Here is a 19,544-nt window from a genome sequence, read left to right as displayed (position 1 = left end):
ATGTAGAATCAAATACCCAACTCTTATACTGTAAAGTCAATAACTCTAGAGGAAATTCTCCCTATGACATCATGGTAGTGTATGGGGAAACAAATTTGCGAGTGAGAAAGTTGTTGTGGGATTCTATCAGAGTCATAGCTTCTAACAGCACGGATCCTGGGGTAGTTATGGGCGATTTCAATGCTTACTTGAATCTTGAAGACAAATTAGGAGGGAATGATCCAGCGTGAACCTCTATGAATCAATTCAAAGACTGTATTGATGATACAGGCCTGATGGAAATGAAGTTCAAGGGTGATCGATACACTTGGGAATGAACAGGATTGAAAGAGCACCTCGATTGGGTCTTCTGTAATTTCACTTGGCTATTACAATATCCAAATGCTAAAGTTTCCCATGAATTGGAATTCAAATCTGATCATAGACTGGTAATTTTAAAGAAAGATCCTAATGTGAGCAGACAAAGAAATAGGAAAAATTTTTCTTATCAAACAACTCGGTGCCTGGAAGAGGGTTCCAGTAATGTCATCACTAACTTGTGGCTTGATAAAAAATGGACAGATGGGCTAACCTGCTTCACAAAATTAGTAGTAGAATGGAATGAGGAACAGGTTGGGAACTTTTTGAAGAAGAAACAGGATATTTTCAAGAGGTTAGAAGGGATTGATAAGAGAAGAAAATTGGATAGTAAAACTGGGCTATATCGTTTGGAGGAAAAGCTATGGAAAGATTATTACAAGGTGGTAGCTCAGGAAGAATTAGTTTGGTTCCAGAAAGCCAGGTGTAAATGGCTTCAACAGGGGGACAAAAATACCCGCTTCTTCTATGCGTCAACTATGGTGAGGAGGAAAAAGCAACAAATTTTGGCTTTGAAAGCTGAGGATGGTAGCTGGATTGATGACCACACTGTCGTAAAACACATGGCATGTGATTTCTCTCAGAACTTGTACACCAAAGATCCCTTCATCCCTGGCCAACCAGAATGGTTCTCTAATTTCCCATGCCCTGAGGAGAGGGAGTTACAGAGGCTTAGTAGAAGGTGGAGAAAGTGGAGATCAGGAATGCGATCTTTGACATGGGTGCCCTAAAAGCCCCAAGATCGGATGGGCTCCAATCACACTTTTTCCAGTTAAATTGGACCTTAGTTGAGAAGAAAATTTCCAGATTAATTGAAGACTGCTTTGAGGATCCCACAAGACTAGAGGCCATAAACCAGGCCAAAATTGTTCTCATTCCCAAGGTTGAAAACCCAAGTGCACTTAAGGAATTGAGACCTATCTCACTTTGTAATGTTAGTTTTAAGATGGTCACAAAAATCCTTGCCAATCATTTCAAGGAGATCATGGGGAAATTGGTTAGTCAAGAGCAATGCAGCTTCATTACAGGTCATTCCAGTTGTGACAATATAATTATCACCCAAGAAGCAATCCATACAATGCGGCTAAATGGAAGAAGAAAAGGGTATGTTGCAATTAAGGTTGATATGGAAAAGGCATTTGACAAGTTAGAGTGGGGCTTTATAAGGGATACCCTCTCATGCTTAAGGCTAGATGATAAGCTGAGCAACCTCATCATGAACTACCTAACATTGACATCAATGTTAGTCCTATGGAATGGAGAGGAAGGGCTGACATTTAAACCATCAAGAGGAGTCTGTCAAGGTGATCCTTTAAGCCCATATATTTTCATCCTCTGCATGGAAATATTAGGGCAGTTAATTAAAGCTAAATATCAAGTAAAGAGGTAGAAACCGTTCAGATTTAAGAGGAATGGGCCGACCATATCTCACCTATTTTTTGCTGATGATCTCTTTCTTTTCACTGAAACAAGCCTAAACCAGATAGAGAAATTAAAATCAGTGATGCATAGCTTTTATGTGGCATTAAGACGTAGGATCAATTTAGACAAATCAAAGATGTTCTGTTCAAAAAATGTGAACTATAATAGGGCTATGGAATTAAGTTAAGATCTAGGGGTGGATTAACTGCAGACCTAGGAAAATACTTGGGAGTGCCTCTAATCCATACCAGAGTTACAAACTCTATGTTCTTTCCCTTAGTGCAAAAAGCTCGGAAAAAGCTATCACTTTGGAAGTGCAAATTCCTGAATATGGCTAGGAGGTTTGTACTAAATAAATCTGTGCTTTCTGCTCTTCCAAGCTATCAGATGCAATCTATTCTCCTCCTGATGGGTACCTTAAAAGAAATAGAAAGAATCAGCAGATGGTTTCTATGGGCTCAAGATGCAGAAACAAGGAAAATGCATCTTATTGCATGGGACAGAATTATTACAAACAAGAACCAGGGTGGTCTAGGGATTAAGAACCTTCAGCTCCAAAATGAAGCTTTTATCATGAAGCTATGCTGGGGCTTACTCACTAAACTAGAGGCTCTTTGGGTCCAATGCCTTAAGGTAAAATACAATTGTAGTGAGGAGAGATTACCAAGTGTAGCCAAAACACGTTACTCGTCTTTGACCTAGAGATCAATCTATGAGGTTTAGGATCTGTTTCTTGATGGACTGGGAAGGAAGATCAATAATGGCAGGTCCATAAGTTTTTGGTAGGACAAGTGGACACCTCTTAATTGCCCACTGATATATTATCTTCAGAATTCTCACTCACTAGACACCAGGGCTTATGTACGGGACTTTGTGTCAGAAACCGGTCAATGGAACGCAAATCTGTGGTGGAATGTATTCCTGAGATGGGTAGTTAATACTATACTTAGAACAAGACCACGTCAGGGAGATCCCTGATAGGTTTACTTGGAGGTATGCAAAGGATGGCAATTTCACTGTGAAAACAGCGTATGAGTTCTTAGCCTCCGATCAAGGGACAGAACAAAATCTAATATGGAGCAAATTGTGGAAATGGCAGATACCTGTGAAAATTAAGCTCTTCATGTGGCAAGTGACTCATGAGAGATTAGTCACAAATTCACTCAGGGCTAAAAGAGGGTTGTCCAATACAAGTGAGTGTCCTTACCTGTGTAAATGTGAGGAAAGTGTGTTACACATTATGAGAGACTGTGAGAGGTCAAGAGAGGTGTGGAAACAAATTTTAAAACCTAACCTTTTCTCTAGTTTTTTTTAGGGTAATTTGCAGGATTGGCTGAAATGGAACACCAAGCATAATCCAGACGTAGTAGATATGACAAATTTGAGTGGATGCAGGTTTTTAGCTGGATATGCTGGCTATTATGGACTACTTGGTGTAAATATCTATTTGAAAATGAGACAACCAACCACAGAGACATATCACAGAGATGCCTACATCATTTGTTGGAGTTCACATCTAACCAGAAGATAAAGCACAAAATCTTCCACCTTAAACAGGTAGAGAACGGACACTGGACACCACCACCACCAAATGTGATGCGGATAGATGTTGATGGCTTAGTATTGACCAATACTCAAGCGGCTTGTGGAGGTACTGTTAGGAACAATGCAGGAGAATGGGTGATGGGTTTCACACGCTCCATTGGGATGGGCTCAGTGATAGAAGCAGAATTAGTAACAATTAAAACGGGCTTAGAAGTTGGAAGAGATCTAGGTTATGAGAAGCTGCAATTGTACACAGACTCAGTTGAGGCCTTTAATATCCTAATGAGGGATTGCATGAATGGCCATCCTTTACAGGGTTTGGTGAGGGAGACCAGGGAACTACTGTATGCAGACTGGCATGAAGTCTTCCTTACTAGTAGGGAATTAATTAGATGTGCGGACTACATGGCAAAGATGGGGCATCAAAGTAACTACTAAATAACTTTGGTGCTGACAACTCCTCTTATTTACAGGCAGATCATTTCGGAGGACAGACAACACTACTGATGCTTACCTCATGTCTGTTTATTTCTATTGATTTTGCAGACTAGGACAGTTGGTTCCTAGTTTTCTTTTTATACAAGCTTCAGCTTGTCTTTGTAACTTAAAAAAAAAATTGCTTTAAACACTTTATCTAAGTCCTCATCTAGTGACTTGATCTTTTCTCCTGTAAGCAAGCTAGACTTTAACTCTTCCCTTATAAACTTGTATAATGGGGTATGACCTACACTCCTTAATTCTATTTGGAATGGCTGGCTCACCATTCTCATAACCTACCCTTGCTCTTTCAACTTCCTTTGGCAAAACACACTTAAGTTCATCCTCAAAGTCATCAATCTTCTCAAAAATTGAAGCACTGTTCACACTATTCATCCTCCCTTTCACAACGTTCTTATGTGCTTTCTCATAATGAACTTGTTTCAGTTTTGGCATCAGTGGGTAAGCAACATTGAAGGGATCATCAATGTATGAAAACACATATTCTTTATCAACCACTCTGAGACTTTACAAAGTCGATCAAATGGGTATTTTGTAGAAGGAAATATCTTATTTGTAACTTGGCTTATAGTGTTTTTCACAGTGATAATGAAGATTTCTTCCAAGTGCCTCAAGTCAATGGCTTGACATAGTGCTGCCAAATAAGTTGAGCACATGAGCTTCAAGATCTCAATAGCCTCACTAGTTTTTCTCGCAGAAATCAAACCCAGAGAGTTCACATCTTGGTTGTGATGTTCTGCACTTTGAACGTGACTCGTCACTGGATTTGCCAAGTAGTGAAGTTCAAAACAATAAGACGCCATTGCAACTTCACATGCCTTAAAACCATAATCTAAGCTTTGGTTTCTAGAAGCAAAGAGATTCGATGGAAACCCATTATTGTACATGTCATTTACCAGCTCATTTACCAGCTCAGTGAACTATGCAAACACAAGTTTGCCTATCGAAGCAACAGCTAAACGTGTGTTGTCCATTGAAATTCCAATGGGCGTGCCTTGGAAATTACCACCATGGAAAGCCTTGTTACTTCAAATATCGATTAAAGGATTGTCGTTCATGGAGTTTATCTCCCTCTCAATGGACTTGGTGCTCTATTTGATGACTTCAATCTGTGGTCCTATCCATTGAGGAGGTTATAAGAGCATGTCGTTCTTTCTTAAGCTTTTGGGATTTCAGAGATTGCTTCACATAAGAGCTACCATCTAAAATGTGTTCCATGATTGCAGCAGCTTCAATTTGAACAGGATGGTGCTTAAGATAGTGAATTATATGATGAGTGAATTCTAGTTTCCCATTCATTACTTCAGCAAAAATGGCAGATGTGACTTCTGACAATAATGCTTGAAGGTTTTCGGGCATACCTGGAGTCTGCAGTAAAGTCAGGTTGCCACGCGGAGGTCCGATCACGGTGATGGAGTCGGATTTGAGAGACACAGCAAATACACTCGGAGAGAGAGTTTGGAGAGACGGAGAGAAAGGTCTGAAGCAGGAGAAAAAACGCAAAATGCACTGCGTGCAAACTGATCCCAATGAATCAGTTATTTAACTCCCCTCATGTTAGTTCAAATAAAAACCATCTCATTCGTTCTTAACTATTCCCGCTTTTGGCAAAATATATGAAAGGGCAAAAATTACAGTTAAAGGCCCATGAGTTTTGCTATTTACACTGGAGTCCCAAATGACATTGGGCTCGGGTCCAATCCACTAAGGGTGGACTGGCCCATTTTCCTACATCTCCCACTCACACTTGGTGGATTAGATGTCACGGGTCTAGTCTCTTCACCTTCCCTCAATTTCATACTTAGTGCTTTGCCGTGACCGCGTAGGCATGACGTCTTCGCTTGGGTCCTTGTACTAGAAATCCCTTTTTAAAGGATCAGCACAAGTCACCCTCTTCTTTGTGTAGCTTGAATTTTAAAATTATGCCTCAGATGTCCTAGATTTACTTATATACACTTTTTCATGGTAAATCTAATCCCTCTCGAGCCAATAGTTGACTCAAATTACCTTTCTCTTATGTCTAGTATCCACACTTACGACCACAAAATGTCATAAGGGACATGTCACAGACACTAGCATAGGTGTGTATATCACAGTCAATCTTCCTTTCGCCCAAATATTACTTTGAAATGAATCAGCCGCTTTCTTAGCATACTACCTTAGATCGCATCAATCATGACCATAGGACATATGCCAAAGTAGCAGTCACTGAAACATATCTTCATGATATTGTCAAAGTCAAAGGACACCAATAGGAGGATAATTCCTCCCTGGGACTCACACAGCAATGAAGCAGGGATCTTTCACTTGCTTCCCTTTTGCGGTTCTCTCAGCACATGTGGTATGAAACACATGCTACGGTGTTACTCTTTTACTATAAGAGCGTATGTCGATTTAGATTTATTATTAACACCATACAGACTTAGGTCCAGACACACTCAGTATCTAAACCCAAATTCTTCAACTCTGCTCATTGTTATGACGTCGACGTTAAAGAGTTTGTTGTCTGGCTACAGGTATTATGGAAGTGGGATTCCAAACTTCGATCCAGCTTTATCAAAGTGGATCTCATCTTGACTTGCTACACTTTAGTCAAGGCGACATACAGTTTGTGTTTCTTCTCTACCATATCAGCATTCATTGCTGCTTTACTGGTGAACACAAATGTCTCATCTTTGTTCACTCCACCTGAGTGTCAAAGGCGGTTGCTCGTGTGAGAGAGCCAACCTTTTTAACCTGTACGACATACTAGACATTGTATACTTTCGGACAAACACATAAAGTGATAACGAAATATAATTTCATTAATGAGCATTCATATTACACTTTATGTATGCCAAGGGCTTGTACATGTTCTTTAAAAACTCTTTCGCCTATTGGCTTTGTCAGAGGATCTGCTACCATACTTTTGGTTGAAATGTATTGTACAGTAACAATCTTTTGTGCTATGTAATCTCTAACAAAATTATACTTGATGTCAATGTGCTTGGTTTTGCTGTGATACTTAGGATCTTTAGTATAGGCTATGGCTGCAGTATTGTCACAGTATATCATCACCGGATTGGTACTCTTGTTTCCAAATCCAAGGTGTTCTATAAATCTCTTCAGCCATAAAGCCTCTTGCACTGCTGCAGTGCAAGACACAAACTCAGCTTCCATTGAATGTAAGGCAATGCACGTTTGCTTCTTGCTACTCCAACATATGGCGCCATTGTTGAGTAAGAAGGTATAACCTGAAGTTGACCTTCGTTCTTCTTCATCTCCGCCTACATCAGCATCGGAGTACCCAACAAGACGCAGGTCACCTCCTTCGTAGCACAGTGCATAATTGGAAGTGCCCTTTAAGTATCTCAAGATCCTCTTCACTGCTTTCCAATGCTTTTCACCGGGGTTAGACTGGAATCTGCTCACCAGTCCCACTGCATAACAGATGTCTGGTCTTGTACACATCATTGCGTACATCAGACTACCAACAGCACTGGCATATGGAACTTTTTCCATCTTCCTTTTATCATATTCGGTTTTGGGACACATGTCAGAACTCAAAGCCACTCCAGTGGCAACGGGTGTACTCATGGGATTGCAGTCTTTCATGTTAAATCGCTCAAGAATCTTGTTGATATAATTCTCTTGTGAAAGAGAGAGGATTCATTTTGAACGATTTCTTTAGATCTTAACTCCAAGTATATACTCTGCTTCACCCATGTCTTTCATTTCAAAATTCGATGAAAGCATTCTTTAATAGCCACCACCGAATCTAGACTATTTCTGGCTAATAGTATATCGTCTACATATAAGGATAATATGACAAAATTACCCTCAAACCGCTTAATGTAGACGCAGTGGTCTTCCTCTATCATTTGGAAGTCATACGAGGTTATTGCTTTGTGAAACCTCAAATACCACTGTCTGGATGATTGTTTCAATCCATAAATGGATCTTTTGAGTTTACAAACTTTATTTTCCTTTCCATTTTCAATGAAACCTAATGGTTGTTCCATATAGATTTCTTCATCCAGATCACCATTCAGAAATGCGGTTTTTACATCCATCTGATGTAATTCTAAATCTAAACTGTTTACTATTGCCAGAATAAGTCTAATAGAATTGAAACGCACAACAGGTGAGAATGTATCTTCATAATCTATTCCTTCCTGTTGTGTGTACCCCTTTGCCACTAATCGAGCCTTATATTTGTCAATTGATCCATCCACTTTTCTTTTAATTTTGAGAACCCACTTGTCCCAATGGCTTTATGCCCTTTTGGAAGATCAACTAACACCCAAACTTGGTTCTTTTTCATTGAGTCCATTTCTTCTTCCATAGCTTTCATCCATTCATCTTTTGCAGGACCTGACAAGGCTTCTCGTACAGAACGGGGCTCATCATCCCCTTCTGGAGTAACTAAGAGAGATTCGCCTTCTATTTGAAAGCGTCTTTTGGGAACACTTTCCCTGTTACTCCTTCTGACGGGAGCTATTTGCCTATCTTTCTTTCTTTGTTCAGGTCTTGGTGTTGACCTTTCTTGGCTCCCACTCAGATTGACACATCTAGACGATTCTGGTCTGTCAATTTGTTCTGCACTGACTTGTTCCTGTGTCTCATAAAGAGAAACAGTACGGTCAACATCTCCTCTATTAGGAAATTCAGTCTCAATGAATGTGGCATCTCTTGATTCCATTTCAGTCACTGTTCCATCTTCGTTTTCACCTATGAAAACATATCCTTTAGATTGTTCAGAGTACCTTATAAAGATACATTTCTTTCCTCTAGGACCCAATTTCCCATGCTTGTGGGAATCATCATGAACATATGCCGCTGACCCCAGAGTCTTAGGACACTCAAATCCGGTTTGCGTTTTGTCCATAATTCATAGGGTGTGGAAGCGACTGATTTTGAGGGCACACGGTTGAGTATGAAGGTTGCCGTTAATAAAGCATCACCCCAATATGAAATTGGTAGGTTTGCTTGAGCCATCATAGACCTAACCATGTCTAGAAGAGTTCTATTCCTCCTCTCAGCCACTCTATTCTGTTGTGGAGTGCCAGGGATAGTCAGTTGTCTAATTATCCCTTTTTCCTCACAGAGCTGTTTAAATTGATCAGATAAATATTCACGACCTCGATCAGTACGTAATGCTTTAATTTTACTATCTATTTGATTCTCTACCTCATTTATGTATCGTCTAAAGCACTCAAGTGCTTCAGACTTATGTGAGATCAAATAGACATGACCATATCGTGAAAAATCGTCAATAAAGGTAATAAAATACCAAGCTCCATGTCTCGCCCTCACACTCATTGGACCACAGATATCAGAATGGATTAATTGCAATGGATTTTCAGCTCTTGTTCCCTTATCGAAAGGTTTTCTAGTTGCCTTACCAGCTAGACAATTTTCACATAAGGACATTTCCATGTTAGGGATTGTGCCCAACATTCCTTCTTTTGCTAGTTTAATCATTCTATTTTGATTAATATGTCCTAGTCTAGCATGCCAGATATTCATATCAGGATTGCTTGAAGAAATAGCAAAACAATCATGAGCGTTAAAACCAAAAGCAAGATCCATAACAAAAAATTTCTGGAATCTGAATGCTGAACCATAAAATTCAAAGTTAAAGGAAATGTCTGCAACTTTATCATGAAAATAAACATTAAACCCAAAGTCTACTAAGCAAATAACAGAAATTAAATTCCGTCGGATGTCGGTAGCATGAAGCACATCATGGAGTATCAAGGTCTTTCCACCACGCAAAGCAAGCTTGCAGGTGCCAATGCCTCAAACCTCGATTCTCGCATTGTTCCCAACATAAAGCCACTTGCTTTGATACGGCAACCGACGGTATTCCACGAAGGATCCCCGATCCCTGCTTACGTGGTCTGTGGAGCCTGAGTCTATAATCCAAGAAGAAGAAACAGGTTCTGTTAGAAAAACAGTACTAGAAACATATGAAACATGTGAATTCACATAATTCACTAATACCTTTTCGCTTTCAGCCTGTTTAGAACAGTCACGTGCGAAATGGCCTATTTGTTGGCAGGCGAAGCATTTGACCTTCTTCAGGTCTAGCTTCTTCTTCCCGCCTTTCTTTCCCTTCTTCTTAAATTGTTTCTTGCCCTTTTTAAATTGAGGACCGCCCTTCTTCCCTTTCTTTTGGGGCTTCTTGCCCTTTTTGAAATTGGGCTTAGATTGGGAAGTACCAGCATCCTCAGTTAAATAAGTCTGTCCAGAGCTCTTGTAAGCCTCTAGACGTTCATCTTCCAGCTCCAGATGCTTAGCTACATCGTTAAAAGTGATGATGTTTTCATTGTGGGTTAGGTTGACTTTCATGTGCTCCCAACTTGCAGGGAGCGACCTGATGACAGCCTGCACTTGCTGCTCATCAGACAGATTATGTCCAGCTTCCTTCAGTTCCCGGATCATATTGGCCATCTCTCTCAGATGTTGCTTCATAGGATTGTTTGGCTTGAGCTTATAGGTATCAAACTTAATCGTCAACCTTCTAAGCTTGGTCGTAGAGACTCTGCCAAACTTATCCTTCAATGCTATCCACATGGCCTGTGCAGTTTTGTGTGACTCAAACTCACACATCAGGTCATCAGCCATGGAGCTCAAAAGCGTGATTCTTGCTATGCTATTCTTCTTTTTCCAGGTTAGATATGCCTCTTGGTCTCTCCTGTGCTGGTTTGTGTTGCCAGCCTCAGGTTCAACCATAGCAGTGGTGAGAGGCTCTATCGCATCCTGTTCCTCTAGGATATACTAGACCTTTCGGTGCCAGATGTCCCAGTTGTCCCCGTTAAGCTTTTCTCCCTTATTCAATTCAGCAATTATGTTCTTGGTTGCCATTCTTAGTTCTGTGACAAATCTATCCCACATTAATCTATGTTCTCTTAAAAGAGAACCGAACCAAAGAACATTTCAGTTATATAGCACAATGAAGTATACAATGTAATGTGCCTATATTATCCTCGATCAGTAAATAATGAAATTACTAGATCTATGATCAGGAGAATACGTTTGTACCTCCCATCACACAGATACTAGCAATAATCATCATGTCCTATCAAAGATTTTATATAAGCACTTCAAAGATTGTAACCTTTAGAAGTCTCATCTTCTAAAAGCTCCCACTTATAAAAGGCATACATATGATATTTATAAATAACCATACAACAATAATTCAAGTAATTTCATTAAATGAAATAACATACTTAGTCTGTTTACAATGCATGAAATCACAAATTCAAGGCGAATGCAAATATTACATCATTTGATATGAACATAAATGTAATCAAGCATTGCTTTTCTTAGGCTTCTAAGTTTGCGCGTTTTGTTCATAAAGGAGGACACTAGCTCTATGGCCCAAATCCAGTAAGACTTTCTTATGGGTTTGCCTTTAGGTCCACCTCTAACTCTTATTGCTCTTATGTACTCCATTATGACTCTAAGGTAGAATTCGGTATTCTTCTTATCGGTCGTGTAATGGACGTAGCTAGCGAGCACACCATTGATGCCTTTTATGTTTGTCAATTTAGCTGCATCGCTTTCAGCTATTCTCATAGCTAAAGCAGGGGTACAGGGTTGATCCACCTCTTCGCCTTCCACTACTTCGGTTTTATTGGGAAGATTTAGCGAATCATTACAGACCAAATGAGGTTCGGTACGAAGGGGTTCAGTAGGAAATAAAGATTCTGACTTAGGTCCAGAATCCATTAACTCCTCCGGGATTTCTTGAGGAACCTCTTCAGGGTCCTCTTCAGGATCCTCATCCTCTGGTTCATATTCTGGAACTGCATTATCCATGTATCAGTATTCCAATGAACCATCTTGGATATTTTCAGTGCTGCTAGAAGCCTCTTGCTTCATTTTCACCTAGAACAAAATAATTTAAATTATTTTGAATATTCTGGAATTTATTTCCGCATGAAAAATACCAGAAAATACACTGAAATAGATCCTTAATTATCTCCAAAATTATCAAATCATATATCAAAATGAAGATCTTGATTTTAGAGATTTTTAGAGACAAACCGCACCTCAAACGGACCTTCCACGCGCCTACACGCTCCCCTAGAAGGAAAAATTAGCGAAAAATTTTAAAAAAATTCACCCACTTGCCCTGTCGGCGCGTGTACTTCACGCGCCACCATGCAGCCTGCCGCCGGTGACACGCGCCGTGCCTGCGGCTTCCACTCACCACCACCTGTCAGGTGGTGGTCCCCACGTGCCAAGGTGGGGTGCCACGTGGCGCTGCTTGTCAAAAATTTTTTTTTTGGACAGACCCCTTTTTTTTATTAAAAGTATTTGGACCGGTTGGGTTTAGGTCCATTTCGGCCCAACCGGTTCCCTTCACAATTTTTTTTTTTAATGATTTTGGTCTGGGCTGGATCCTGCCTCCAGCCGAGTACGCCCCTTCCTTTTTTTTTTTTGTGGTCTAGGCTGGATCCTACGTCCAGCCCAATACATGCTTTTTTTTTGTAAAAAAAAAACAGGAGGGGCCAAAACGACGCCGTTTTGGCCCCTGGAGGTCTCCTTCAACCTCCAGCCGGGTCGACTTGACCCGGCTTCTGCAACCGGGTCGGGTTCGACGGACCCGTCGGACCCGATTTCTTCTCTCCTCCGTATCTTCGCCGTCTGGTGTCCGTTTTTAGCGTACTTTATATCATTTTCTTCGTTTTTTCGAGTTCTACACAATGGGATAAATTTTGAAACCTAAAAACTTGATTTTAAGCAAACTCAAAAACGAGAACCGTACGGCCAAAAGAATATCCAGTGTAAAACGATCTTCACAGAGGCAAAGAAGCAACCCAGTATGTCTAAACATAAATATAAGATACAAAAACAATCATACTAAAAGTAAAATGGAGGATTTGCATAATATATTGAAGCAAATCGCAAGTTACTCAGACCGAACAATCAGAAAAAAATACTGATATGAAAACGCAGGCCACAGAATCTACAGGAAATATCACATGCTCTGATACCAATGAAGGTTTTCGGGCATACCTGGAGTCTGCAGTAAAGTCAGGTTGCCACGCGGAGGTCCGATCACGGTGACGGAGTCGGATTTGGGAGACACAACAAATACACCCAGAGAGAGAGTTTAGAGAGACGGAGAGAAAGGTCTGAAGCAAGAGAAAAAAGGCAAAATGCACTGCGTGCAAACTGATCCCAATGAATCAGTTATTTAACTCCCCTCATGTTAGTTCAAATAAAAACCGTCTCATTCGTTCTTAACTGTTCCCGCTTTTGGCAAAATATATGAAAGGGTGAAAATTACAGTTAAAGGCCCATGAGTTTTGCTATTTACACTGGAGTCCCAAATGACATTGGGCTCGGGTCCAATCCACCAAGGGTGGACTGGCCCATTTTCTTACAATGCTAAAATATTTGCTTCAAAAAGCACCACGGAAGCCAATCCAGATCCAGCAGCTGTGCCATTCACAAGAGCAAGGCCTTCCTTTGGCTGCAATTCAAAGAATTTTACACTATTCATGTGGGACCCACCATTGTCTGTATCTCTCTCATCACCTGATGATTTATTGGTATCGATACCTGTGTTAGTAGTAATATAATGTAATTAGATGTTGGTAAACCGAAAAAACAAAACAAACAATCGATGGGCATGCACTGTATTTTTGGATTCAAGCCATTTATGTGTGTGTCTGTGTGTGTATATATATGTGTCTGCGCGTTTTAAAGAATTGGATGAGTTATTGAATTGGTTGAAACATGAGTTAGTGGTTTAATTGTCGTTGAACCGAAGACAACATAATTATCACAAAAATAATATAATCAAAATACTAATATATAAAAATATTCATATATATATAGATATAACACTTATAAAAAAATTAATATTTAAAAAAGCGCATAAGTCCACAAATAAATATAATATTTACACATAACCAATAAAACAAAGTTAGTAAAGCATAAATCTAACAAATTAAACTACTTCTCTTTTATTTCTCAACTCAAAACGACTTTATTTTAAGCTCAACTATTACGGAAAAATATGAAATTTAACATGATTGATCTTTTAAGATTTTTGACTGGACTGATCAGTTGGTTCACTAATCTAATTGACCGATCAAGCTGAGTTTTGATACCATGCTTTATCAATTGACACTCATGGAACCTACCTTTGTATGTTGAATGCATATGCAGTATATATATGTTGTACCTATATTATTGATGCCAGCTTGAAGGAAAGTTTGGTTGGGAGTAAGGAACTCTCCGGAAGGCCCAATGGCTTGTGAATTTGGACGACCAACAAGCAAAGCGAGAATGTAGGAAAGAGGGATGAGATCGCCAGAAGCAAGGAGTGATGTTGTGGTTGAGCAGTTTGGTGATCACTTCTAAGATCTCAAATCGAATTCCTGAGAAGCCTTGAAGCAGAGTGTTCACTATCACCACCATTGCTGCTCTGCTTGCTGGCATAGGTAGAGTGTGCATTGTCCCTTTTCCCTTGTCGAATATCGCAGAGTTTAAGAATCTAGTGGCACAATAATCGTTATTTTTTTCCATCAGAGGGTAGGTATTGTATGTGCATTTAAATCAAGGTAATCAAATAGACCACTAATCAAACCCATTGAAGCAGTGGTCTAAGAGTTAGTATTATAATTTGAATCGGCTCAGTTACTATTAAATAACATAAATTAATTAAAATATATAAACATTTTTATATCTAACCCTGAATGTAATGTTTAAATCAATATGTATTAATTTCCAAGTAAATGGAACATACATTCATATATAAATTACACATAATTTAACAAAATAAAATCATTAAATTACAATTTTGATGGAGTACTATTTTTTAAACTTAAAATAATGTTGTTTTAGGCTTAGCTTAGCTTTGAACAAAAAATTTATAAATAGTTTTTTCTTTTTTTTGGCATCAAAATTTATAAATAGGTTGGTCGACCCTTTTAAACCTCTTAATTGCACTAATTGGGGGATTGGTTCACCAATTCATTTATTTAACCAGCTTAATCAATTTGGATGTTAATATTATGATAGAAACACTAATTTTAAGTTGCACCTAAGTTTTTACATTTTTGATCCAATTAACTAATGACTTTAAGGGTGTTTGGCAATATGAAAACCATGGTTTCAGAAGCATTTTTCCGCAAAACGAGGCAAACTCCTCCATATATTTACTTCGTAAACCGTAAAAGCACTTCTGAAACCATGGTTTGGTTTCTATCCAAACACCCCATTTGTTCCTTTTAATTTACAAGTATTTTGAGGTAGGTGAAATATAAACCCAAAGAAATCAACCCAATAAGAGATGGTTTGTCAAAAACATACTTGAGACTATGTTTTGATAAACATTTAGTGTAGTTGAAATTCAAAATTTTGATAAATACTTAAATATAGTTTTTTTAAGTTCATTGTTTATTAGGTTTAGTTGAACTATGGATTGGTTAAATTGTTGATTATTAGGTTTAGTTGAATTAGGACTAGAAATTTTAGTTATCTTAGTGTTAGATTTTAGTTTTAGCATTAAATTCATTAAATTTTAGTTGAATTTTAGTCTATCGAAAATAGTGTTTTAGCTTTGAATTAGTTTTATACTCCCTCTGTTCCTTATTATAAGAGACATTTGATGCTTATGACATGTTCCTATATATAAGAGACACTTAAAAGTTGTCTCTACTTTTTTATGTTGATTTTCTATTTTACCCATATTTATTTTGTTTCCAATTCACACTCTCCCTCCCTCCCACTTCTCTTTCTTTTAATAATTTAATTGTTCTCTTTCATGTTCTCTCTCCTTATAAATGAGGGTATTTTTGGAAAAAAATTATACTTTTTACACATTGATTGCTCTTAACTAATTTTAACTGCTTTTTTGATCAACGTAATTCGGTTATTCGTCTCTTATAATAAGGAACGGGGGGAGTATTATTTTAGTCTATTTTGCTCGGTGGAATTGATTTGTTTTGGTTTGGTATTGCAAGAAAGTTTTATACAAATTAAAACAAATTTTTATAAAAAATTTAAATTTTTCACAGTGGTTATTTTATTAATTTCCATGGAAAGTTCTTTTTATGGTGGTTATTATGGTGGTTAATTAAATAACCACCATAAAAAGTGAGCTCATAACACTATTTATTGAGCAATTTTCATGACAATTATTTTTTAAAAACTGTTGTGGAAAGTAAATTTTTATCGCAGAATCATCAATTTTTTACGTTGACAGTAATCACTATCAATCTAAAACTGCTATGAGAAAACCTTTTTAACTGCCATAAAAGATGTTTTCTGCAACAGTGTTCTATATTTTTCAATATAAATATTTTGTTGATATTATTTAATTAATAAATTACTAGTATATCTCTATTGGCTTTTTCTTGATTTAAAATTTATACAGATTATTACGAATTATGAATTTTGTGAAAACTACTGATACTGTCCTTTGTTTAAAACAGAATCTATGTAAATTCTTTTAAATGATGAGCTTGTTTTTTTTGCCATACACAGACTTCTGCATGAGTTTTGATGAAACTATAACTACCCCTCAATATATTCCAGTTTGAGGAAAATTTATGAATATTTTTTTATTTTTGTTAAAAAAATTTGAAGTTAGGAAAAATTACAAATAAAGACCCCCAATATGTGAAATTGCAATTTAGGACTCTCAATTTAAAAAATAGCAAATAAAGACCCGATCCTATATTACAAATATGAAATCTTGATGAAATATCTGAAATATCCCTCAGCCAAATTATAATTTGGTCTACTGAAATTATTATTCGCTAAAATAAACTTGTCATTTTTTATAGTCAATTTGTCATTTGGCATATCCTTAGCTAAGTTGTGATTTGGTCTAGTGAAGTTGTTATTCGTTAAAGTGAACTTATTATTTCTTATAGTCAATTTGTCATTTAGCTGAGGGACATTTCAAACATTTCACTAAGATTTCATATTTGAAATTTGGAACCGGGTCCTCTGAAGCTATTTTCCAAATTAAGGGTCTCAAATCGCAATTTTAAATATTAGGGGTCTTATTTGTAATTTTTCCTTGAAGTTAATTATATTTGTTAAGAGAAAAATTATTCAAACTTGCCCTTTACTGCACAAAATGAAACCGTATAATGCTGTTTGATATGGGGAAAATTAGTCTGAATTGTTTTCAAAAGAGTTAAGTTGATAAAGTATTCCTGAATGTGTACATTGTATTATAATATCGTTGGAATAATGAGTTCCTCATGTGGAATGTCCACATTTAAAATTTTCAATTAATTGTTTTTAAATAAAAATCATTTTTTGAAAAAAAAAATATAGTTTCAAGGTTATTGTTATTTTATATTTTATACCTACTAAAATAATTGTTTTCTAAAAAAAACTAAAAAATTAAATATCAACTATCCAAAACAGATCTGTATGGTCATAGATTTGATAAGTTCGGATTCTCATCATTTTAGGTGAGTGCCCAAACACCCCCCCTTTTTTTTCTTTTTGCCAACGCCCAAACTCATCTCTTAATTTGAGCAAAATCCTGTTAATTTTTAAAATATAAACGGAGGTAAGGTCTATCATTAAAAAGTAATAAACCTTTGTTAAAATAAAAACCTGTGGCATTTTTGTGTGCTCTTGAAATTTTTACGAACAGTTTTGCAAACTAAGAAAATATTATGGTGCAAGTCAACAATATTGATAGAAATTAATATTTCTTTTTAAAATATCAAAAATATTAATATAGAAAATAAAATCTATCCAAATGATACGTGATGTATGGGAAATGCGCCCTATGAAAGAAAAGCTATGTAATTTGTTACAAAAATGACATAAAAATGATCTTAAATTTGTTTGGTCATCTAATTAATGAAAATTCCTATTTAGTCACACATAACTAAACTGAGATTTTGAAATTTGTTAAAAAAGCCAAATTGCTCTTAATTTTTTTAAAAATCATCAACCATCCTTACCAGCTAGCCGAATGTCGGAGCTCCAGTGCCGGTAACCCTTGTAGGGAGTTCAGGTGGGCTGTCAGTCACCTAGGCTCGGGTGGCTGGCCAATCACCTGGACAACTAATTTTTTGGGATTTTCATAATTCTTGTTAATGATGTTAAAGAACTTGTTAACCGCATTATTAGAGTTGTAAAAATCTCAAAAAATAGTTGCCAGTCCCCCTAACCTTGGTGGTGGCAACCGGTGCTAGAGCTCTGGCAACCAGCTGACCGGTGAGGGTGCTTGATGATTTAAAAAAAAGGGGGACAATTTGGTCTTTTCAGCGAATTTCAAGATCCCAATTTAGTCATGGGTGACCAAATGGGAATTTTTATTATTCAGGTAACCAAATGGGAATTTTTAAATTTGAGTATCATTTTTGTTTTATTTTCCCTAATTTATTACTTCACTTGTTTATGTTAGTTATGCGAAAATAGTAAAAACAAATAGGATTTTCGTGCAACTGGAATAAAATTTCAAAAATAATCATGTAATTTATTTATTATAACTAAAATTTTAATTAGAAATTGAAATGAAAAAAAATACACACATGCATAAGATATTTTCATTTTTGAAGAGGGGGAAGAGCCTAACCTCACAAGCTCCTTTTGAAGAGCAGCGACTTGTTCAGTTTGCTTATGAGAAGCAGCGCCAAAGCTAGTGGTGACACCACAAACGGGAGTCCCATCCTTGACACTTTTCATTATCCAATCACTGCTCACCTTCAAGCCGACCCTTGCTAACTCTGATAAAACCACCATCATGTCGGAGCTTCGATTAGCCACTGCGGCCACCTTGGAAATCGTCAGCCTTGTGCTACCTAGATAGATGACAGCCCTACAGTAGTCAGTCGACGTGGCCCTCACTTCCACCAAGTGGCTTCCCTTAAGCGACTCTGCTGCCTCCCCCCATCTAAGTGGGTTGGAATAATCAGGAGTTTTCACCATGCTCTTTGTAGGAAAATGGGCTAATCCACCCTTAGTGGATTGGACCCAAATCCATTTAAACTTGAGGTTCTGGCATAAATAACATAACATGTGGGTTGGGAACTACGATTTACTCTTTTTTTTTTTGTTTAAATTGAGGCGGGAACGGTTACAGGAATGGGAGTATAGAGGTAGCTTCTCCCTAATGGATATAAGTGAGAAAATTGCCGCATGAAGAAGGCTTCCTTCTCTCTCTCTCAACTTGACGCCTCCCTCTCTCAGTCCCTTGTGCATTTACTGTGAAACGCAGTTCCAACTCCATCATTGTGACCAGACCTTTGCTTGTCTATCTGTATTATATCCAATCTCCAGGTATGCCCCAAACTCTGCAATGGTATTAGAGCCAGTTTATTTTTTTTTCTTGTGGCCTTGTTCAATTTCTTTCCCTGTGTCTATGCTTGCGTTTGTGTTTTTCTTTTCATTTTTGGGTGTGTTTCACTTTTGGTATTTTGGTCTATCTCAAGTGATTTGCTCTCAAATATTATGCAAATCTTCTCTTTATACCCAGTATCATTATTATCTATGATGTATTAAGATGTACCTATGTTATTTTGGGTTTCTCATTGCTTCCATGACCGTCGGTTCTTAGAAATATTTGTCTTCAACTATTATATGTTAGTAGTCTGTATTGAAGATGACCGAAAACAATTAAAAACATCTGAAAAACAGTAAAAAAGGTAGGTTTGGAAGCATGAAACTCATAATCTGTAAGGTTCGTTTTTGAACGGTTAAAGTTTTCATTTTTTGGGTGTCTGAAAAATGAAGTTTTTAGG

The 19,544-nt window shown here is 37.5% G+C and overlaps 1 pseudogene; it reads right to left on the bottom strand.

Moving 5' to 3' along the window:
• Positions 1 to 3,899: 3,899 nt before the first annotated feature.
• On the bottom strand, positions 3,900 to 18,732 carry LOC114754699 (phenylalanine ammonia-lyase class 3-like; annotated as a pseudogene).
• Between the last annotated feature and the right edge of the window lie 812 nt (positions 18,733 to 19,544).

This window comes from Neltuma alba, unplaced genomic scaffold, assembly GCF_004799145.2.
Source record: "Neltuma alba isolate B1F8T4 unplaced genomic scaffold, ASM479914v2 tig00010183_pilon, whole genome shotgun sequence".
Classification (NCBI taxonomy): Eukaryota; Viridiplantae; Streptophyta; class Magnoliopsida; order Fabales; family Fabaceae; genus Neltuma; species Neltuma alba.
The sequence above is the reverse complement of the archived record's forward strand: the minus strand, read 5'-3'. Positions and strand labels throughout refer to the sequence as shown.